Below are 18,622 nucleotides of genomic sequence, written 5' to 3'. Positions count from 1 at the left end.
CAAAAACTTACATACAGTACTGTACATACACAGTACTGTACATACACACACAGCCAGGACACACACATACAAAGAGAGCAGTACAGTACAACAACAACAAAAACAGGGTCAAAAAGAGTAGAGGGCACACACACACACACACACACACACACACACACACACACACACAGTCTCTAGACCTAGTGACTGAAGGCTGGTGGAGAAGGAGGTACCATAGTCAGAATGCATATTGCACAAAGCACACTAGTGATATCATCAACTGAAAACAAGAGGGCATATAGCCTATATGTTATTATTATGTAGAGCCTTAAAACAATGCAACAACGCCTAGCCTACTTGACATAGACAGTACCGTATCAAAAGCCAGTCTGCACAGAGCAGACAAAAAAATAAAAACACAAAAAAAGCCCTACAGGCCCTGGTCAAAAGTAGTGTACTTTATAGCAAATAGGGTGCCAGTTGGGATGCTTACTTTGAGACATTGGCTAAATCAGAGGAATCAGAGTCAGAGGAAGGAGACATTAACAGCTCGTGATCTTCATTTCACACTACATTCTCCTCTACATTGTCCTGATGTGGTCACATGAAGGCTGCTGGACACATTCCACAATATGATTCCAAATCTGCCGTCCTTAAAAAAAAAAAAAAAAAAGCTCTCTGGAATATATGAGGCATACCTCCCCCTCTCTGCTTCTCTTATCTCCCTCTCAAACTGTACAGTGCATTCGGAGAGTAGTCAGACCGCTTCCCTTTTTCCACATTTTGTTACATTACAGGCTTATTCTAAAAATATGGTTGTTTTTGTCCCCCCTCAATCTACATTTTACCCACTAAGTTGACTGAGAACACATTCTCAGCAACAACCTGGGGAATAGTTACAGGGTGAGGAGATGAATGAGCCAATTGTAAACTTGGGATGATTAGGTGGCCATGATGATATGACGCCCAATTTGGGAATTTAGCCAGGACACCGGGGTTAACACCCCTACTCTTATGATGAGTGCCATGGGATCTTTAGTGACCACAGAAAATCAAGACACCTGTTTAACGTCCCACTCGAAAGACAGCACCCTACACAGGGCAATGTCCCCAATCACTGCCCTGGGGCATTGGGATAATTTTTTAGATGAGGGTGCCTCCTACTGACCTTCCAACACCACTTCCAGCAGCCTCTGGTCTCCCATCCAGGGACCAACCAGGACCATCCCTGATTAGCTTCAGAAGCAAGCCAGCAGTGGAATGCAGGGTGGTATGCTCCAATACCCCATAATGACATTCTTTATTATGTGACATTTCCATAAGTATTCAGATCCTTCACTCAGTACTTTGTTGAAGCACCTTGGCAGTGATACAGCCTAGAGTCTTCTTTGGTATGATGCTACAAGCTTGGCACACCTGTATTTGGGGAGTTTCTACATTCTTCTATGCAGATCCTCTCAAGCTCTGTCAGGTTGGAATGGGAGCGTCGCTGCACAGATATTTTCAGATCTCTCCAGAGATGTTCGATCGGGTTGAAGTCCGGGCTCTGCCTGGGCCACTCAAGGACATTCAGAGACCTGTCCTGAAGCCACTTCTGCATTGTCTTGGCTGTGTGCCTAGGGTCGTTGTCCTGTTGGAAGGTGAACCTTCTCCCCCAGTCTGAGGTCATGAGTGCTTTGGAGCAGGTTTTAATTAAGGATCTCTGTACTTTGCTCCATTCATCTTTCCCTCTATCCTGACTAGTCTCCCAGTTCCCACCCCTGAAAAACATCCCCACAGCATGATGCTGCCACCATCAGTGTAGGGGTGGTGCCAGGTTTCCTCCAGGCGTGACACTTGGCATTCAGGCCAAAGAGTTCAATCTTGGATTCATCAGATCAGAGAATAATGTTTCTCAAAGTCAGAGTCCAAACGGGTTGTCTTGTTCCTTTTTACTGAGGAGTGGCTTCCTTCTGGCCACTACCATAAAGGCCTGATTGGTGGAGTGCTGCAGTGATGATTGTACTTCTGGAAGGTTCTCCCATCTCCACAGAGGAACTCTTGGGCTCTGTCAGTGACACTCGGGTTCTTGGTCACCTCCCTGACCAAGGCCCTTCTCCCACGATTGCTCAGTTTGTCCACGCAGCCACCTCTAGGAAGAGTCTTGGTGGTTCCAAACTTCTTCCATTTAAGAATGATGGAGGCCACTGTGTTCTTGGGGGATCTTCAATGCTGCAGACATTTTTTGGTACCCTTCCCCAGATCTGTGCCTCGACACAATTCTGTCGGGGAGCTCTACGGACAATTCCTTCAACCTTTGCTCTGACATGTACTGTCAAACTGTGGGACCTTATATAGACAGGTGTGTACCTTTCCAAATCATGTCCAATCAATTGAATTTCCCACAGGTGGACTCCAATCAAGCTGTAGAAACATCTCAAGGATGATCAATGGAAACAGGATGCACTGGAGTTCAATTTCAAGTCCCATAGCAAAGGGTCTGAATACTTATGAAAATAAGGTATATCTGTTTGAAATGTTATAATACAATTGCAAATATTTCTAAAAACCTGTTTTTCACTTTGTCATTATGAGTGTGTGTAGATTATATATATTTTTTTAAATAAATGTAATCCATTTTAGAATAAGGCTGTAACGTAACAAAATGTGGAAAAAGGGAAGGGGTATGAATACTTTCCAAATGAACTGTAGGTTTAAGCTAGGTCCCAACACTAACGTCTAGGGAAAAATAGTAAATTTCTGCTCTAGCCAAGTGCAAACATGACTGATTTGACTAATAATCAACTAGGTTAATCAAGGGCTTGACTAGTTGAATCAGGTGTGCCAGCTAGGGGAGGGCAGGAACAATAAGGTGCCTGGGACCTTGACTTGAAGCAGGGCTGCCCAACCTTCTTCCTGGAGATCTACTGAAACCATGTCTTATAGTCAGTCTGTAATATAAACCCTGGGGGGGGGGGGGGGGGGGGGGGGGGGGGGGGGGGAGTCAAAGTGCGGCTCCTTTAGTTAAGTAAAACAAGTTTCTCCACAAATCCTCCTCCTCCTTGACCTTCCTGTCTTCCTCTGGTGCAGAGGCTCTGAGCCTGGCCCTTGCCCTGGGGAGGACAGAGGTTTAATACTGCTGACTAAACTAGCACTGGTCAATGCTCTTTATACAGTAGATCACTGCTCAGCAGAAAGGCTGCAGGGGAAAAGGGATGGATGGATGGATAGAGAGAGAGAGTGCAAGAGAAACCTATGCACACACGACTATGCCCCGAGAGCCTCATGGCTTTTAAAAGTTTGAGTGTCCAGGCGTGTCAGATTTGACTCGGCAGGAAAAACAAACTCTCAAAACATACACCGAGTGCGTTTGGGTCCGAGTGACTTGTTAAACAAGTGGCCGCAACTACTAGCATATTACAATTGTGAAACGACTGTACTATATATTTGTGCTGTAGACTGCAACGCCAGGGAAATGATCGTCCTTAGGAGCAAAATAACACATTTTTCCATGCCTAATCAACCATTCCAAGCTTGTAACCTGTGTAGTTGAATCCTTAGGGCCCCTAGAAAAAGGTTAGGAGCCAGGAAGCAATATATTTACCCAGGTGCAGAAGGAAGCAGCTTCACAGCAAACTTTTCCTGACTCTCTTTGCCTAGAGATCTTTTGGATTACTAGGTGTCTGATGAAAAGGTGGATATACTGGTAAATGTGGGTGTCTGTGCTTCTGGTTTTGTATTGGGAACACTGACTGATAAACTAGTATCGCAACACAGAGCCTACACGGGGAAATCTAATGGGTAACCTGTATAATGATCTACAAATTAGGACTAGAGGAAACATTTGCATGAAAGCAATTCCATGGTAACGGAATAACCCTTTGACTCAGATGTTTCACTTTAAAATGTGTGCCAAAATAAAATAAAAACATTGATTACAAAGTTTAACAAACCATACAACTCTATGCAATGGTGTCTGGAGAAGTGGGTGAACTCTATGGCCCGGCCAGTGATGGCACCCTGTCTGAAGAATTCTATGAGAAAGTGACAAATTCCGAATGACCTAAAATGATAAATCCCATATTGGTCTTTCACAGTCAGGAAACCCAAGCTGTACTGTGCTAGTAGTCTAATAGTAGGACTACTATTGAAACAAATAAATGAGGCTGTCAACTGAGTCAGAAATATTCAGGTTTTCACTCTCAAAGTCAAGCTTGAATAGACAAACAACAAAATTGAATGTTCCAATTCCATAACAATGCTAAAACTAGAGGTCGACCGATTAATCGGAATGGCCGATTATTTTCGGACGCAGACTTGCCAATTAAAATGTTATTTTTATATATACACACACACCTTTATTTAACTAGGCAAGTCAGTTAAGAACACATTCTTATTTTCAATGACGGCCTAGGAACGGTGGGTTAACTGCGTTGTTCAGGGGCAGAACGAAAGATTTTCACCTTGTCAGCTCGGGGGATCCATTCTTGCAACCTTACAGTTAACTAGTCCAACGCAATAACGACCTGCCTCTCTCTCGTTGCACTCCACAAGGAGACTGCCTGTTACGCGAATGCAGTAAGCCAAGGTAAGTTGCTAGCTAGCATTAAAACTTCTTATAAAAAACAATCAATCATAATCTCTAGTTAACTACACATGGTTGATGATGTTACTAGATATTATCTAGCGTATCCTGTGTTGCATATAATCTGACTGAGCATACAAGTATCTGACTGAGCGGTGGTAGGCAGAAGCAAGCACGTAAACATTCATTCAAACAGCACTTTCGTGCGTTTTTCGTTGTGCGTCAAGCATTGCGCTGTTTATGACTTCAAGCATATCAACTCCCGAGACGAGGCTGGTGTAACCGAAGTGAAATGGCTAACTAGTTAGCGCGCTAATAGCGTTTCAAACGTCACTCGCTCCGAGCCTTGCAGTGGTTGTTTCCCTTGCTCTGCATGGGTAACGCTGCTTCGATGGTGGCTGTTGTCGTTGTGTTGCTGGTTAGAGCGAGGAGAGGGACAGAAGCTATACTGTTACACTGGCAATACTAAAGTGCCTATAAGAACATCCAATCGTCAAAGGTTAATGAAATACAAATGGTATAGGAGGGAAATAGTCCTATAATAACTACAACCTAAAACTTCTTACCTGGGAATATTGAAGACTCATGTTAAAAGGAACCACCAGCTTTCATATGTTCTCATGTTCTGAGAAAGGAACTGAAACGTTAGCACATATTGCACTTTTACTTTCTTCTCCAACACTTTGTTTTTGCATTATTTAAACAGTTTTCATTATTTACTTGAGGCTAAATTTATTTTATTGATGTATTATATTAAGTTAAAATAAGTGTTCATTCAGTATTGTTGTAATTGTCATTATTACAAATAAATACTTTTAAAAATTAATTTTAATGGCCGATTTATTGGTATCAGCTTTTTTTTGGTCCTCCAATAAATCGGTATCAGCGTTGAAAAATCATAATCGGTCGACCTCTAGCTTAAACCATATCAGGAGACCACTTTTGGGGTTTTGGGAAAACCCAAGAATGTAGTGCATGAGATGGAGTTTCCCCAGGTAGGCATTGACTACTTTGTAGCTAGTTAACATTAAATAGAGGTTTTTGGGAAAGCCTTTCCATCTACCAGAAGAGTCAGAACTGTTTATTTTGTTCTCTAATTGTTTGAAACCTGGATGTTTTACTTCATATTCTGAGACATATATCGCCTGGATCACAGTAGTCTATCGCCAAAATCCCCCCATAGAAACATGGGGGCAATTATTTTAGAAAGACTTCCTCATATACGTTCTCCTGTTCGATTGTTTTTCTTGAAACTTTTCATTGTTTAGCAGCCAAATGCCTGATCCTAATCATAGCAACCCATGATACAACAACTATCATTAGATCGCGCCTCTTTCTACATTTTTAACAGATATTTACATCTCTGTCCACGAAACTGCTCGCATGTGCTGTGCACATTTTAGAATGAGTTTTCTTGCCAATTGCATTTTTGGAGCATTCGCGCATAGGCCTACTGCTGTGTGCATATTGCTGAATAAGTAATAGCTCGACATTTTAAGCTAAATGTTCTGATCTGTTCCATCAACATTGTTAATTGATACGGCTTAAGGAAGTGGGCATACAGCGTATACCCGCCACTACACGACTGACTCTATGCACAAGGACAACGTTGAACAATTTACACAGAAAATTTCACGAAAAAACACATTTGCTGGTAGACCTATGCAGACGCAAAGTTAAGTAACAGAATTACAGTAAAATCTCCAAGTTTTAAAATATATCTTTTTTAATAGATGACAACTTTATAAAAAACGATGCGCTCTCTTCAATGGGGCAGAAGTCTGAGTTGTTGTGATTCTGGATGGCCAGAAAGCAACAGTGACAAGAAACTGCCTTTTGGGGAATCTTAAGTGATTTGTTTCAGCTAGTTTCATCTTGTTCTTGATACAATGTCTTGTTTTGAGGTGTTCTGACTGATTTCATGTCAATGCTTATATGGCTCAGATTGGCTAGCTAACCAACAACTGTAATGACATATTTGAGAAACAAGTGCTAATTGTGCAAATGTATTTGTTTCCAATAAACATTGGAGACTAAATATAGTTTACATGTTGTCAACAATCTAAGCCAACCCTGTCAGCAAAAAAAGAAACTGCCCTTTTTCAGGACCATGTCTTTCAAAGATAATTCGTAAAAATCTAAATAACTTCATAGATCTTCATTGTAAAGGGTTTAAACACTTTCCCATGTTTGTTCAATGAACCATAAACAATTAATGAACATGCACCTATGGAACGGTCGTTAACGTAATACATTCCATAGATGGAAGGGACTTCATCACCCACTGGTGACTTGGACTGTGTTCGTAAATTCACTCTGGCTATATACTCCGATTTCAGAGCACACTCGTCTGTGTGCCAGAGCACAAAATAACTGAGGAATTTACGAACGCGCAACAACCATTTGAATAATACTGCCGTCCAGTAAACGTCGGCAGAAAAAAAACATTTAAATGGTTGCCAGCAGCACAGTTGCATTCACCAATGCACTAGATAATTTGAAAACAGACTAAACAGTGGTGCTAGGGCGAGTAAAATGTTCAGAGTGAGGTGTTCTCTCATTTGTGTCTGGAAGTAGCAATCAAGTTCGGTTGCGTGCTTGACTGCTGTTGAGAGGTCAGAACGAACGGATCAACCTTACTCCTCGGCCAGAGCGTCCAGTGTGCGCTCTGAACGCTCCGAGAGCGAAACGCTCTGAATTTACTAACGGACAATCTAACGACACTCACAAATGCACTCTGAGCACACTCTGGCACGACAGAGTGAATTTACGAACACGCCCTTAAAGACAGAATCACCCAAAATGACACTTAAAAAAATAAAATATTATTTAAAACAATATACTCTACAAGTACATCACATCCAGAGTGGGCTCCCTGGTACGTTTGAAAATATGATTTTATACATTGAAATTTACATTACATGTCATGAACCAATTACACATTCAGCAAATCACCAGCAGAAGGAGTTCCCTTTGAATCCATTTTCCCCATTCACTCTGGTGGTGGTGCTCATACAATTGATTATTACGGCTACACAATCAATCATTAATTTATCATGTAGCAGAGAACCCACTCTGTAAATGTGATGTACTTGTAGAGTATATTGCTTTAAACCATATGTCTAAAAATGAACAAAATCTAAACGGGTAGTTTTGCGATTCATATTTTGCAATGTTGAACAAATGAATGTGAAATATTTTTATTTCATCATCTAGACACTAGACACCTAAAGCAAACTATAAGGAGTGTAATGACACCACGATGTTGTCTGTATCATGTACGGTTCACAACTCATAGGGTCTTATAGGAGGCAAGAATACATCTAGAAAGATATTGGTATAATACCCATCATATAGAAGTAAACTTCGGAGTCATACAATATGTTGTGTGGTCTCCCGCTACGACTCAGGGAACGCTTGCAGTTTTAGGATACAGATGAAATAAGTTATGATGAACTCACAGGTGGTTGGTGGCACTTTTAACGGGCTCGTGAAAATAGCAGGAGAGGAATGGGATCAAACGCATGGTTACCATGTGTTTGATGCCATTCCATTTGCTCCGTTCCAGCCATTATTATGAGCCGTCCTCCCCTCAGCAGCCTGCACTGGATGAACTTCACAGGGTGGTGAAAGTGCCCGGTGATGAACCTGATGCACCTTTTCAATAAATATCAAGGGTTTTATTCTGGTGACATGATCATGATGCTTGGCTGCCCTTTGACCAGTGGAGGCTGGTGGGAGGAGTTATAGGAGGGGCTCATTGTAATGACTGGACTGGAATTGATGGAACGGAGTCAAACATGGTTTCCATATGTTAGATACCATTCCATTTATGCCATTACAATGAGCCCATCCTATAGCTCCTCCCACCAGCCTCCACTGCATTTGACAAATAAAAATAATCTAGCTCAGTCTTTAATCTCATGAAGGTAGCCTACCCACACTTCCTGCGAGCTGTTGGCTAGAGCGCATGTGCCAAGACCAGAGTGGGCACATTTTGCTATATAACGCAACAGGTTTTGTGACAAAACAATCAGTAGAGTTGAAAATGTGATGGAAACCAATTTAACTTGTATTTTTTGGGTTCAATACATGGGAATTTTAACCGCAAAAGTTATTTGTCAGTTTGAAGGAAACATCTCATGTGAAAATGCCGATAATTTTTTTTATTCCATTTTTAATATTTGCATGAAAAGCTGTCGCCGTTTGGATGGAAACCTGACTATCGATTGTCGAGCCTCCCTAGTTAAGCATGGGCATTTCCATCTAAAGGACCGATGAGCTCCAACATGTAAACTTCATAGGAGCATGTCAAATGAAAGCTAAGAGTCTTTTTTAAAACATTTTTTTATTAAGGCATATATACAGTTGATGTCGGAAGTTTACATGCACTTAGGTTGGAGTCATTAAAACTAATTTTTCAACCACTCCACATATTTCTTGTTAACAAACTATAGTTTTGGCAAGTCGGTTAGGACATAACAAGTAATTTTTCCAACAATTGTTTACAGACAGATTATTTCACTTAATTCACTGTATCACAATTCAGGTGGGTCAGAAGTTTACAGCTCGGGAAATTACAGAAAATTATGGCATGGCTTTAGAAGCTTCTGATAGGCTAATTGACATCATTTGAGTCAATTGGAGGTGTACCTGTGGATGTATTTCAAGGCCTACCTTCAAACTCACTGCTTCTTTGCTTGACATCATGGGAAAATCAAAAGAAATAAGCCAAGACCTCAGGGAAAAAAAAATGGTATACCTCCACAAGTCTGGTTCATCCTTGGAAGCAATTTCCAAACGCCTAAAAGGTACCACGTTCATCTGTACAAATAATAGTACGCAAGTATAAACCACATGGGACCACGCAGCTGTCATACCGCTCAGGAAGGAGACAAGTTCGGTCTCCTAGAGATGAACGTACTTTGGTGCGAAAAGTGCAAATCAATCCCAGAACAGCAAAGGACCTTGTGAAGATGCTGGAGGAAACGGGTATAAAAGTATCTATATCCACAGTAAAAACAAGTCCTAGATCGACATAACCTGAAAGGCCGCTCAGCAAGGAAGATGCCACTGCTCCAAAACCGCCATAAAATAGCCAGACTACGGTGTGCAACTGCACATGAGGACGAAGAACGTACTTTTTGGAGAAATGTCCTCTGGACTGATGAAACAAAAATAGAACTGTTTGGCCATAACGACCATTGTTATGTTTGGAGGAAAAAGGGGGAGGCTTACAAGCCGAAGAACACCATCCCAACCGTGAAGCACGGGGGTGGCAGCATCATGTTGTGGGGGTGCTTTGCTGCAGGTGTGACTGGTGCACGTCACAAATAAGATGGCTTCATGAGGAAGGAAAATTGTGTGGATATATTGAAGCAACATCTCAAGATATCAGGAACTTAAAGCTTGGTCGCAAATGTGTCTTCTAAATGGACAATGACCCCAAGCATACTTCCAAAGTTGTGGCAAAATGGCTTAAGGACAACAAAGTCAAGGTATTGGAGTGGCCATCACAAAGCCCTGACCTCAATCCAATAGAAAATTGTGTAGGCAGAACTGTAAAAGGGTGTGTGAGCAAGGAGGCCTACAAACCTGACTCTGTTACCCTAGCTCTGTCAGGAGGAATGGGCCAAAATTCACCCAACTTATTGTGGAAGGCTACCGAAAACATTTGACCCAAGTTAAACAATTTAAAGGCAATGCTACCAAATACTAATTGAATGTATGTAAACTTCTGACCCACTGGGAATGTGATGGAATAAATAAAAGCTGAACAAAATTATCCTTTCTACTATTATTCTGACATTTCACATTTCTTAAAATAAAGTGGTTATTCTAACTGACCTAAAAACAAGGAATTTTTACTCTGATTAAATGTCAGGAATTGTGAAAAATTTAGTTTAAATGTATTTGGCTGAGGTGTATGTAAACTTCAACTGTACATTTTTCAACCATTTTCCATCCTAAAAATGTGCCTTTCGTTTCCAAAAACCCATATGTTTAAGATATTTTCAAGTTTCTCTGAGGGAGGATAATGAAAGTTCACAAAAGTAACAAGTATAGGTAGACCTACCAAATAAGCTAGTGTATTTACTGATAAACATTTGTTTATGTATTAGAAAGTGATTAAAAGTCGTAATTCCGTTACCAAATCGGTAACGGAATTTCCGCAATTGAACTGGCTACAATTTAAAATCATAGTGTTAACAAACCACTGTTGAGTCACCTGCTTACTGTCTTCCTTTCCACTAGCATACTGTTATGTTCAGCTCATAACTATTTTCTTTCATCTTGTAGTCAAAGCAAGACTGAAAACTGTATGGACAACCAGACTTGCGCTAATTCTCCTTCCTCACGCACACCTACTACGTACCCTCTTTTCCATGTACTGTAACGCGCATCCTCACCCACTGAGCACCGACCGACACCGGACGTCCATGGACGTTGAAATTTGGTCAGTCCGCCCTGTCTGGACCAAATCTGAGTTTGGACAGTACAGTGGAGAACATTACAGTAAAGAAAAGGAGAGCATATGAGTAGAGTACACAGTACAGTATAATGTGCTGTACTCCCCTGTACTGTACAGAACTGTACCATGCTATACTGTGCTGTGATGTCGTAACTTGTGAAAGAGAAATCTATGATTGGTTTGGTCCGGACCAACTGGACCAAACTTGGGGGCGGAGCTCATTAGAATAATAGCCAGTGTGTAAAATACCCAAGTATCCAAAAGAAGGATAATGCATATTTCTACTTTTATGTACCTATTCAGGATACATCACTATGAAGAGAATTTAGATTAATATCCATAAATATCAATTTCTGTATAGTACAGATCAGGGACCCATGATGTAATTACATTACTGGATGTAAATCCAATTCACCTACTGTAGTTCAATAACCAAGATATATATCAAACTCAAGGTGTCATGTCATAGCTGACACCCCATTCTTTCTGCAGACATCTTTGAAAGGGGATATTTAAAAGGTGCAATATGCAGAAATCGCTCCGCCATTTCCTGGTTGCTTAATTTCTAATATTACTCCTAATTTCAGTTTGTGACGACAAAGCAGTGTAGAGAATCACTGTATAATCTAACCCACTGTGAAATATATTTTCAATAACCAATAGCACTTTTTTTGCCAGTCCTGTCTGGTCCAGTGACGTTGAGTTTGTGCCCATAGGCGACATTGTTGCTGGTGATGTCTGGTGTGGGCCTGCCTTACATCAGGCCTACAAGCCCTCAGTCCAGCCTCCCTCAGCCTATTGCGGACAGTCTGAGCACTGATGGAGGGATTGTGCATTCCTGGTGTAACTCGGGCAGTTGTTGCTGCCATCCTGTACCTGTCCCGCAGGTGTGATGTTCGGATGTACCGATCCTGTGCAGGTGTTGTTACATGTGGTCTGCAACTGCGAGGACGATCAGCTGTCTGTCTTGTCTCCCTGTAGCGCTGTCTTAGGCGTCTCACAGTACGGACATTGCAATTTATTGCTCTGGCCACATCTGCAGTCCTCATGCCTCCTTGCAGCATGCCTAAGGCACGTTCACACAGATGAGCAGGGACCCTGGGCATCTTTCTTTTGGTGTTTTTCAGAGTCAGTAGAAATGCCTCTTTAGTGTCCTAAGTTTTCATAACTGTGACCTTTAATTGCCTACCGTCTGTAAGCTGTTAGTGTCTTAAGGACAGGTGCAGTCAGGTGAAAGGAGGGCTGGAGTGCATGACACTCCATCCTGGATATGACAAGAGTTTGCCTCAACCCATATGTCCAGCAGGCAGAGTTCAATAAGTACAGACAAGATGTGAGATGTAGGAGGATGGCACTCTTCCCATACTACTCCAGGAGGCTCCTTTGCATTGGTCAGTAGCCTACAAAGGAATATGAAAAGAGTGCAATTGCTGAACTTCAGTAGATATTCTAAACAAAGTGTTTTGATATCTTTCAAGTGTAACAGTAACAATAATAACAAAATATATAAAAAAGTACTAGTATAATTTTAATGCTGAGTGCAAGGTCTCTCCCAATTCACACAACAGTATCAACCTATCTTTGAGTCAGAGGATTCCAAAAGCATCTCTTCTGCCCATCTGTAAAAAAACAAATAAATAAAAAACGAGGAAGAGTTGATGAGTGGCACACACATTAAAAAGGGTGAGATTACTAAACACTTGTGATGTACCGTCTTATTAGTAACCCCTTTTGTCCCTTCGGAGGTGTTTGCCAACACCTGATGGGCATGGCAGCGTAGAACAGCTCCAGGCCCCTCGTTACAAATACTGGTCATGAAGGAGCCAGACTTCAGCTTCTTCATGGAATTCGGAAAGTATTCAGACCCCTTCACTTTCTCCACATTGTTACGTTACAGCCGTATTCTAAAATGGATTAAATCAACAAAAAAATTGTCATCAATCTACACACAATACCCCATAATGACAAAGCTAACACGTTTTTAGAAAGCTTTGCAAATTGAAAAGAAAAAGTATTCAGACCCTTTGCTATGAGACTATGCATCCTGTTTCCATTGATCAACCTTGAGATGTTTCTACAACTTGGAGTCCACCTGTAGTAAATTCAATTGATTGGACATGATTTGGAAAGGCACACACCTGTCTATACAAGGTCCCACAGTTGAAAGTGGATGTCAGAGCACTTGGTGGAACCACCGAGACTCTTCCTAGAGCTGGCCGCCCGGCCAAACTGAGCAATCGGGGGAGAAGGGCCTTGGTCAGGGAGATGACCAAGAACCCGTGGGTCACTCTGACAGAGCTCAAAAGTTCCTCTGTGGAGATGGGAGACCTTCCAGAAGGACAGCCATCTCTGCAGCACTCCACCAATCAGACCTTTATGGTAGAGTGGTCAGACAGAAGCCACTCCTCGGTAAAAAGGAACACGACAGCCCGCTTGGAGTTTTCCAAAAGACACCTAAAGGACTCAGACCATGAGAAACAAGATTCTCTAGTCTGATGAAACCAAGATTGAACTCTTTGGCCTGAATGCCAAGCGTCACGTCTGGAGAAAACCAGGCACCACTCATCACCTGGCCAATACCATCCCTACGGTGAAGCATCATGGTGGCAGCATCATGCTGTGGGGATGTTTTTCAGGGACGGGGACTGGGAGACTAGTCAGGATTGAGGGAAAGATGAATGGAGCTAAGTACAGAGATCCTTAATTAAAACCTGCTCCAAAGCACTCATGACCTCAGACTGGGGGAGAAAGTTCACCTTCCAACAGGACAACGACCCTAAGCACACAGCCAAGACAACACAGGAGAGGCTTTGGGACAAGTTTCTGAATGTGGCCCAGTCAGAGCCCGGACTTGAAACCTATCGAATATCTCTAGAGACCTGAAAATAGCTGTGCAGCGACGCTCCCCATCCAACCTGACAGAGCTTGAGAGGACCTGCATAGAAGAATGGGAGAAACTCCCCAAATACAGGTGTGCAAGCTTGTTGCGTCATACCCAAGAAGACTCAAGGCTGTAATCGCTGCCAAAGCTACTTCAACAAAGTACTGAGTAAAGGGTCTGAATACTTATGTCAATGTGATCTTTTTTATTTTTTATACATTTGCAAACATTTCTAAACCTGTTTTTTTGTGTGTAGATTGATGAGGGGGAAAAAATATTTAATCAATTTTAGAAAAAGCCTGTGATGTAACAAAATGTGGAAAGAGTGAAGGAGTCTGAATACTTTCCAAATGCACTGTATATCCAACCCAGCTCCTATATCACTGAGAGAGAGAGAGGGAAAGACATTCACCATACAGTCATGGAAGCCACCAGTAAATACACAATTCAACATAGCCAATCAGAGATCCTGATACACAGCTAAATCACAAGGGACACGTGCCAGCATGGAATTACTCACTCCGCCCAGGAGTAGTCCATTGGCACAGTGTGGAAGGGGACACCTCCTTACAACATAGATATACACACACAGCAATGATTACATTATCAATGGTGGTTAGGTGAATTCCAGGACAGATCGTGTTTTGACCATTGACCAAATCAAATGTGACCAACCTGATTCAAGTGTCCTCCATTACTCTGAAGTGGGACTGGTGTATAACAGATCCTGATATGGTAGGAGGGTTCCTAGATGCTGCTGAACAACAAATCCACCAGGTTTTGTATGTAGGCTGTGAATGAAATAAAATATAACTCAAACATTGCGAGAAAAATAACTCTAGTTTGGAAATAATTGATATGCCAATAGAGGGACTAACTACAGAATAGATTCAGCCCGGTGACGCTGAACGCCGTTACTATGCAACCAGCTGTGTACGTTGCTGAATGCTTCCTGATAACGTTTTGCTATTCACTGCCAGAGCCATAGTTATATTTGTAGTAGATTAGTACCATCATTTATTTTTGCCTTAGAAAATAAACGAAAAACGTATCATCACAGTCATGTTTTGGGTTAGCAGACGAAGCCCCCAAATGCTAGCTAGCTACCTCATTTGCAAATCCGGGTAAGTTATATCTTTGTCCGAGTTTAAATGAGTTGGCTAGTGTTGAAACATTATTGACAGTAAGCTGGCTACATGTTATTATTAGCTAGAAAGCTAGTATCCAAGTGCCTGCCCTGTATCGACTTAAATTTGAGCAAATAATAAAAATGTCAATGGGCTACAATTAGCTGTTGTTAGTTAGCTAAGGTCAGCTATGCACATCGTCCTCTGAGATGCTACATCACATTACACGTTAGCTTGATGTATTTAGCTAGCTACAGTATCATTCTCCTTTCATCTGTGGCATCATAGATAGCCTGGCACGCTAACATTATCAAATAATGTTGTATAACCAAAAATAACTGCTAGCTAGTACCAGCTATATACTTAGCTAAAGTACTCACCAACACCAGTGGTTTGACGGTTGACAGGCAGCGGAAGATACACTGTCGCAAGTAATCCATTCCTGGCCATATTGTTGAAATGCATTGGAAGTTTGCAACAACTTTATGGAAGCCCATTCTTACTCCTATTTGCGAGAAAAAAAAAATGTGCTTACGTTGCACCCATATGCAGACTTGACAACGAATGTCCACATGGCATCTGGGAACATAGCACAACATAGCACAAGGTGTTGTCTCTGGGCAGTTGTGTAAAGTCCTTAAGTAAAACTACTTAAGTAGTTTGTTTGGGGTATCTGTACTTTACTATTTATATGTTGACAACTTTTACCACCCAACATTCCTAAAGAAAATTATGTACTTTTTACTCCATACATTTTCCCTGGCACCCAAGAGTACTCATTACATTTGGAATGCATAGCAGGACAGAAAAAATTGTCCAATTCACACACTTATCAAGAGAACATTCCTGGTCATCCATATTGTGTCTGATCTGGCGGACTCACTAAACACATGCTTCGTTTGTAAATTATGTCTGAGTGTTGGTGTGCACCTGGCTATCTGGGGGAAAAAAAGAAAATGGTACCTCCTGGTTTGCTTAATATAAGGAATTTGAAATGATATATACTTTAACTTTTGATACTTAAGTATACCCAACACTCCAGTAAGTTGTAAAGAACTCACAAAACTCAATTTCAGACAATACTGACCAAAATTATCCTATTTACACTTTGTAGTCAATGTTGGCACCAGAATGAATGATTGACTCATATTGATGCCACATTAGGGCATTTAAAACCAGACATATTGCTTCTAAGAGACCGTTTAAATGTTGAATAAATTAATGTGTAAATGTTTCATAATCTATATGTTCTCCATACGTTAGACACTAAGTATAATGACACCAAGATGTTGTCCAACCATGATTGTGTTCTGACCCCAGTGTAGCTCAATGTAAACAAGGGTAACGTTTAGGCTTACGCTGACATTTTGATAACCATGTAAATCTCTCTTGGACAAGATGACTTATCAATATAGTCGGCTCTACTTACGTTCAGATTTTAAAATGCCAATAAGCATCAAAGTAGACATGCAAAACTACAAATCCCTGCAAGCTCCAGCACATCACGCTAGCGGACACCTTTGCTAACAGGTATTGTGTCAATTTAAAAAACTTTCACAGGGCAGATCACAGAATTGGGAATTTAAAGAAGTGTAGCCAATTTATTTCTTACTACATTTAGCTAACATTAGATAGCTAATTCAGAGATTCTTACCTTTGCCTCGATTCAGCAGTCTCGTACAGGTCATCATGGCATTTGTAGTCCTTTATGATAGCCATATTAGCAGCTAATTTGCAATGCATTATTGGGGGGTAAATACAGGCAAATATATTTATAAAAAGTCACTTTGTCCTAGAGAGCTTTACACAGTTATCGAAACATCACGCCAGGGTAAGCCACGAAACACAGCTCTTATTTTAAATGTTTCTAAAATCCCCTGAGGAAAAATGAATGGCGGGAAAACAATTGGAACCATTTCCATGTTTGACCGCTAAGTTTATGGGTATTATGACCCATACTGTGGTACTCTATAGCCGCATTCAAAACAACTGGAAACTCAGAAAAATGCGAGGTCAAATCAGTGATCTTCAGGTCCTAGCTCTAGAAAGAGGCCCGAGTTGGAATTCCAAGTTGGATGACTTAATATACATTTTTCCCATCGGAGCTTTTTTTATAATTATTTTTTTTATAAAGTGTTCCCAGTTGTTTTAAAACCAATTAAATCGGAAGTGTGAGATTTCCAAATTGTTTTGAATGCGGCATATTTCGGAGTTGTTTTGAACCCGGCATCATTTTGTGACGTGTGACTCAAATTACGTCACCCCCGTAACATTCACATTGGAATCAAAACAGTGCAACGCCAATGCATCATACGGCGCCGCGGGCGTACAATTTAAAATAAAATTATATAATAATCCAAACCCAGTCCAGACAACTATGCAAAAACTATCCGCCTGTGTGTATAACCTGTAGCTAACAGCAAGCAAACGCCTCAGGGTTCCGACTGTTTGCAAAGTGTGTGGTGACAGGAGATGTGTTCAATCACGGTCCAGCTCTAGATTTTAGGCGAACGTTACTTAGCTCATCCTTTGCAAGTAACTCTGCATGATCTAATAATTTGAGTATGGCATTGACTGCGTTGTTACTTTATGATAATGATCTAGTTACAGTATAGGCAGGAAATAGATACATGGCAGGGTAAAGGCACCCACAAACGTATTGTTGCTATCTAGTGATCTAAACAGTTGAGTGTGGTAGCAATGGTTGTTCAATGACAATAGCTACAGTACTGGGTATCTAGCTAGCTAGTTAGCGTGACAAATATATAAGCTATCGTTATAGTTATAACATGACATCTGGCTTGTTATCTACCAATCTTTACAACCTGTATAGACCAAGCAGACTTTTCCAACGACTTCATAAAACACTGATCTGGCATTAGCTATACATCCTTTCAGTGACCAGCTATAGCTCAGCTAGCTAATAAAGTTAGCTTGCTGACTAGCATTGGGACCAGTGCCAAGGAGTGCGGGCGAGTCTGCAGAAATGCAAGCTATGCTAACTACTTAGCATTACAAGTCTTACCTTGATCTTTGTATCTAGGTCCCCCGTCCTCCACAGCATTTAATAAACCGGTGTTTAGTTGGTCCTCGTGACAAGTCCTCTTCTATATCCCCGACACGGAACATGCACCAGCCGGTTTTCACAATGCCATCCGTTCTCCTCTAGCTTGCTAATTTGATTTCATTTCGTGGCGAGACTGATTCGCCTTTGTCTGACTGACAGTGGCCATATTGACATTAATAGCGAGCGCACTGAGGTTCTCTGGGATTCGTAGTTTTGGAAATTCCTATTGCAGGAACGTCTCAGAAACATACGATCTTGAATGCACCCTTGATAAACTCTTTCTTTGGATTTGACCGCCGCCTGGCGGATTTGTTGTCTAATAATCCAATCTTTTTTTTTTCAGTAATATAGATGTTGTTTTCCACAAAGTTCTAAAAGTTATCCACTTCAGTTTTTTTCACAGACCCAAATTAGACCACAATCACCTGCTTTTGGACATGAATAATGTTTTCTCATCTAAGGTGTGTGTGGATGTGTTTAGCTATACTTGTGGGGTCCAGAAGTCCCCACAAGGTCAAATGCTATTTCTAGG

The 18,622-nt window shown here is 41.3% G+C and overlaps 1 protein-coding gene across 3 annotated transcripts in view; it reads right to left on the bottom strand.

The window, feature by feature from the left end:
- LOC109903897 (homeobox-containing protein 1) overlaps positions 1–18,348 on the bottom strand; it is a 39,487-nt gene extending 21,139 nt beyond the window's left edge. For 2 of the 3 annotated variants that reach the window (XM_031788334.1, XM_031788332.1), the window contains exon 1: positions 18,049–18,348. The gene's annotated coding sequence lies outside the window, so the exon portion shown is untranslated. Of the gene's footprint in view, positions 1–3,562; positions 3,700–18,048 lie in introns of those variants that run through there. The other variant, XM_031788333.1, reaches the window with a different exon arrangement.
- Positions 18,349–18,622: the final 274 nt, after the last annotated feature.

Source organism: Oncorhynchus kisutch, linkage group LG14, assembly GCF_002021735.2.
Source record: "Oncorhynchus kisutch isolate 150728-3 linkage group LG14, Okis_V2, whole genome shotgun sequence".
In the NCBI taxonomy this organism is placed as follows: domain Eukaryota; kingdom Metazoa; phylum Chordata; class Actinopteri; order Salmoniformes; family Salmonidae; genus Oncorhynchus; species Oncorhynchus kisutch.
The sequence above is the reverse complement of the archived record's forward strand: the minus strand, read 5'-3'. Positions and strand labels throughout refer to the sequence as shown.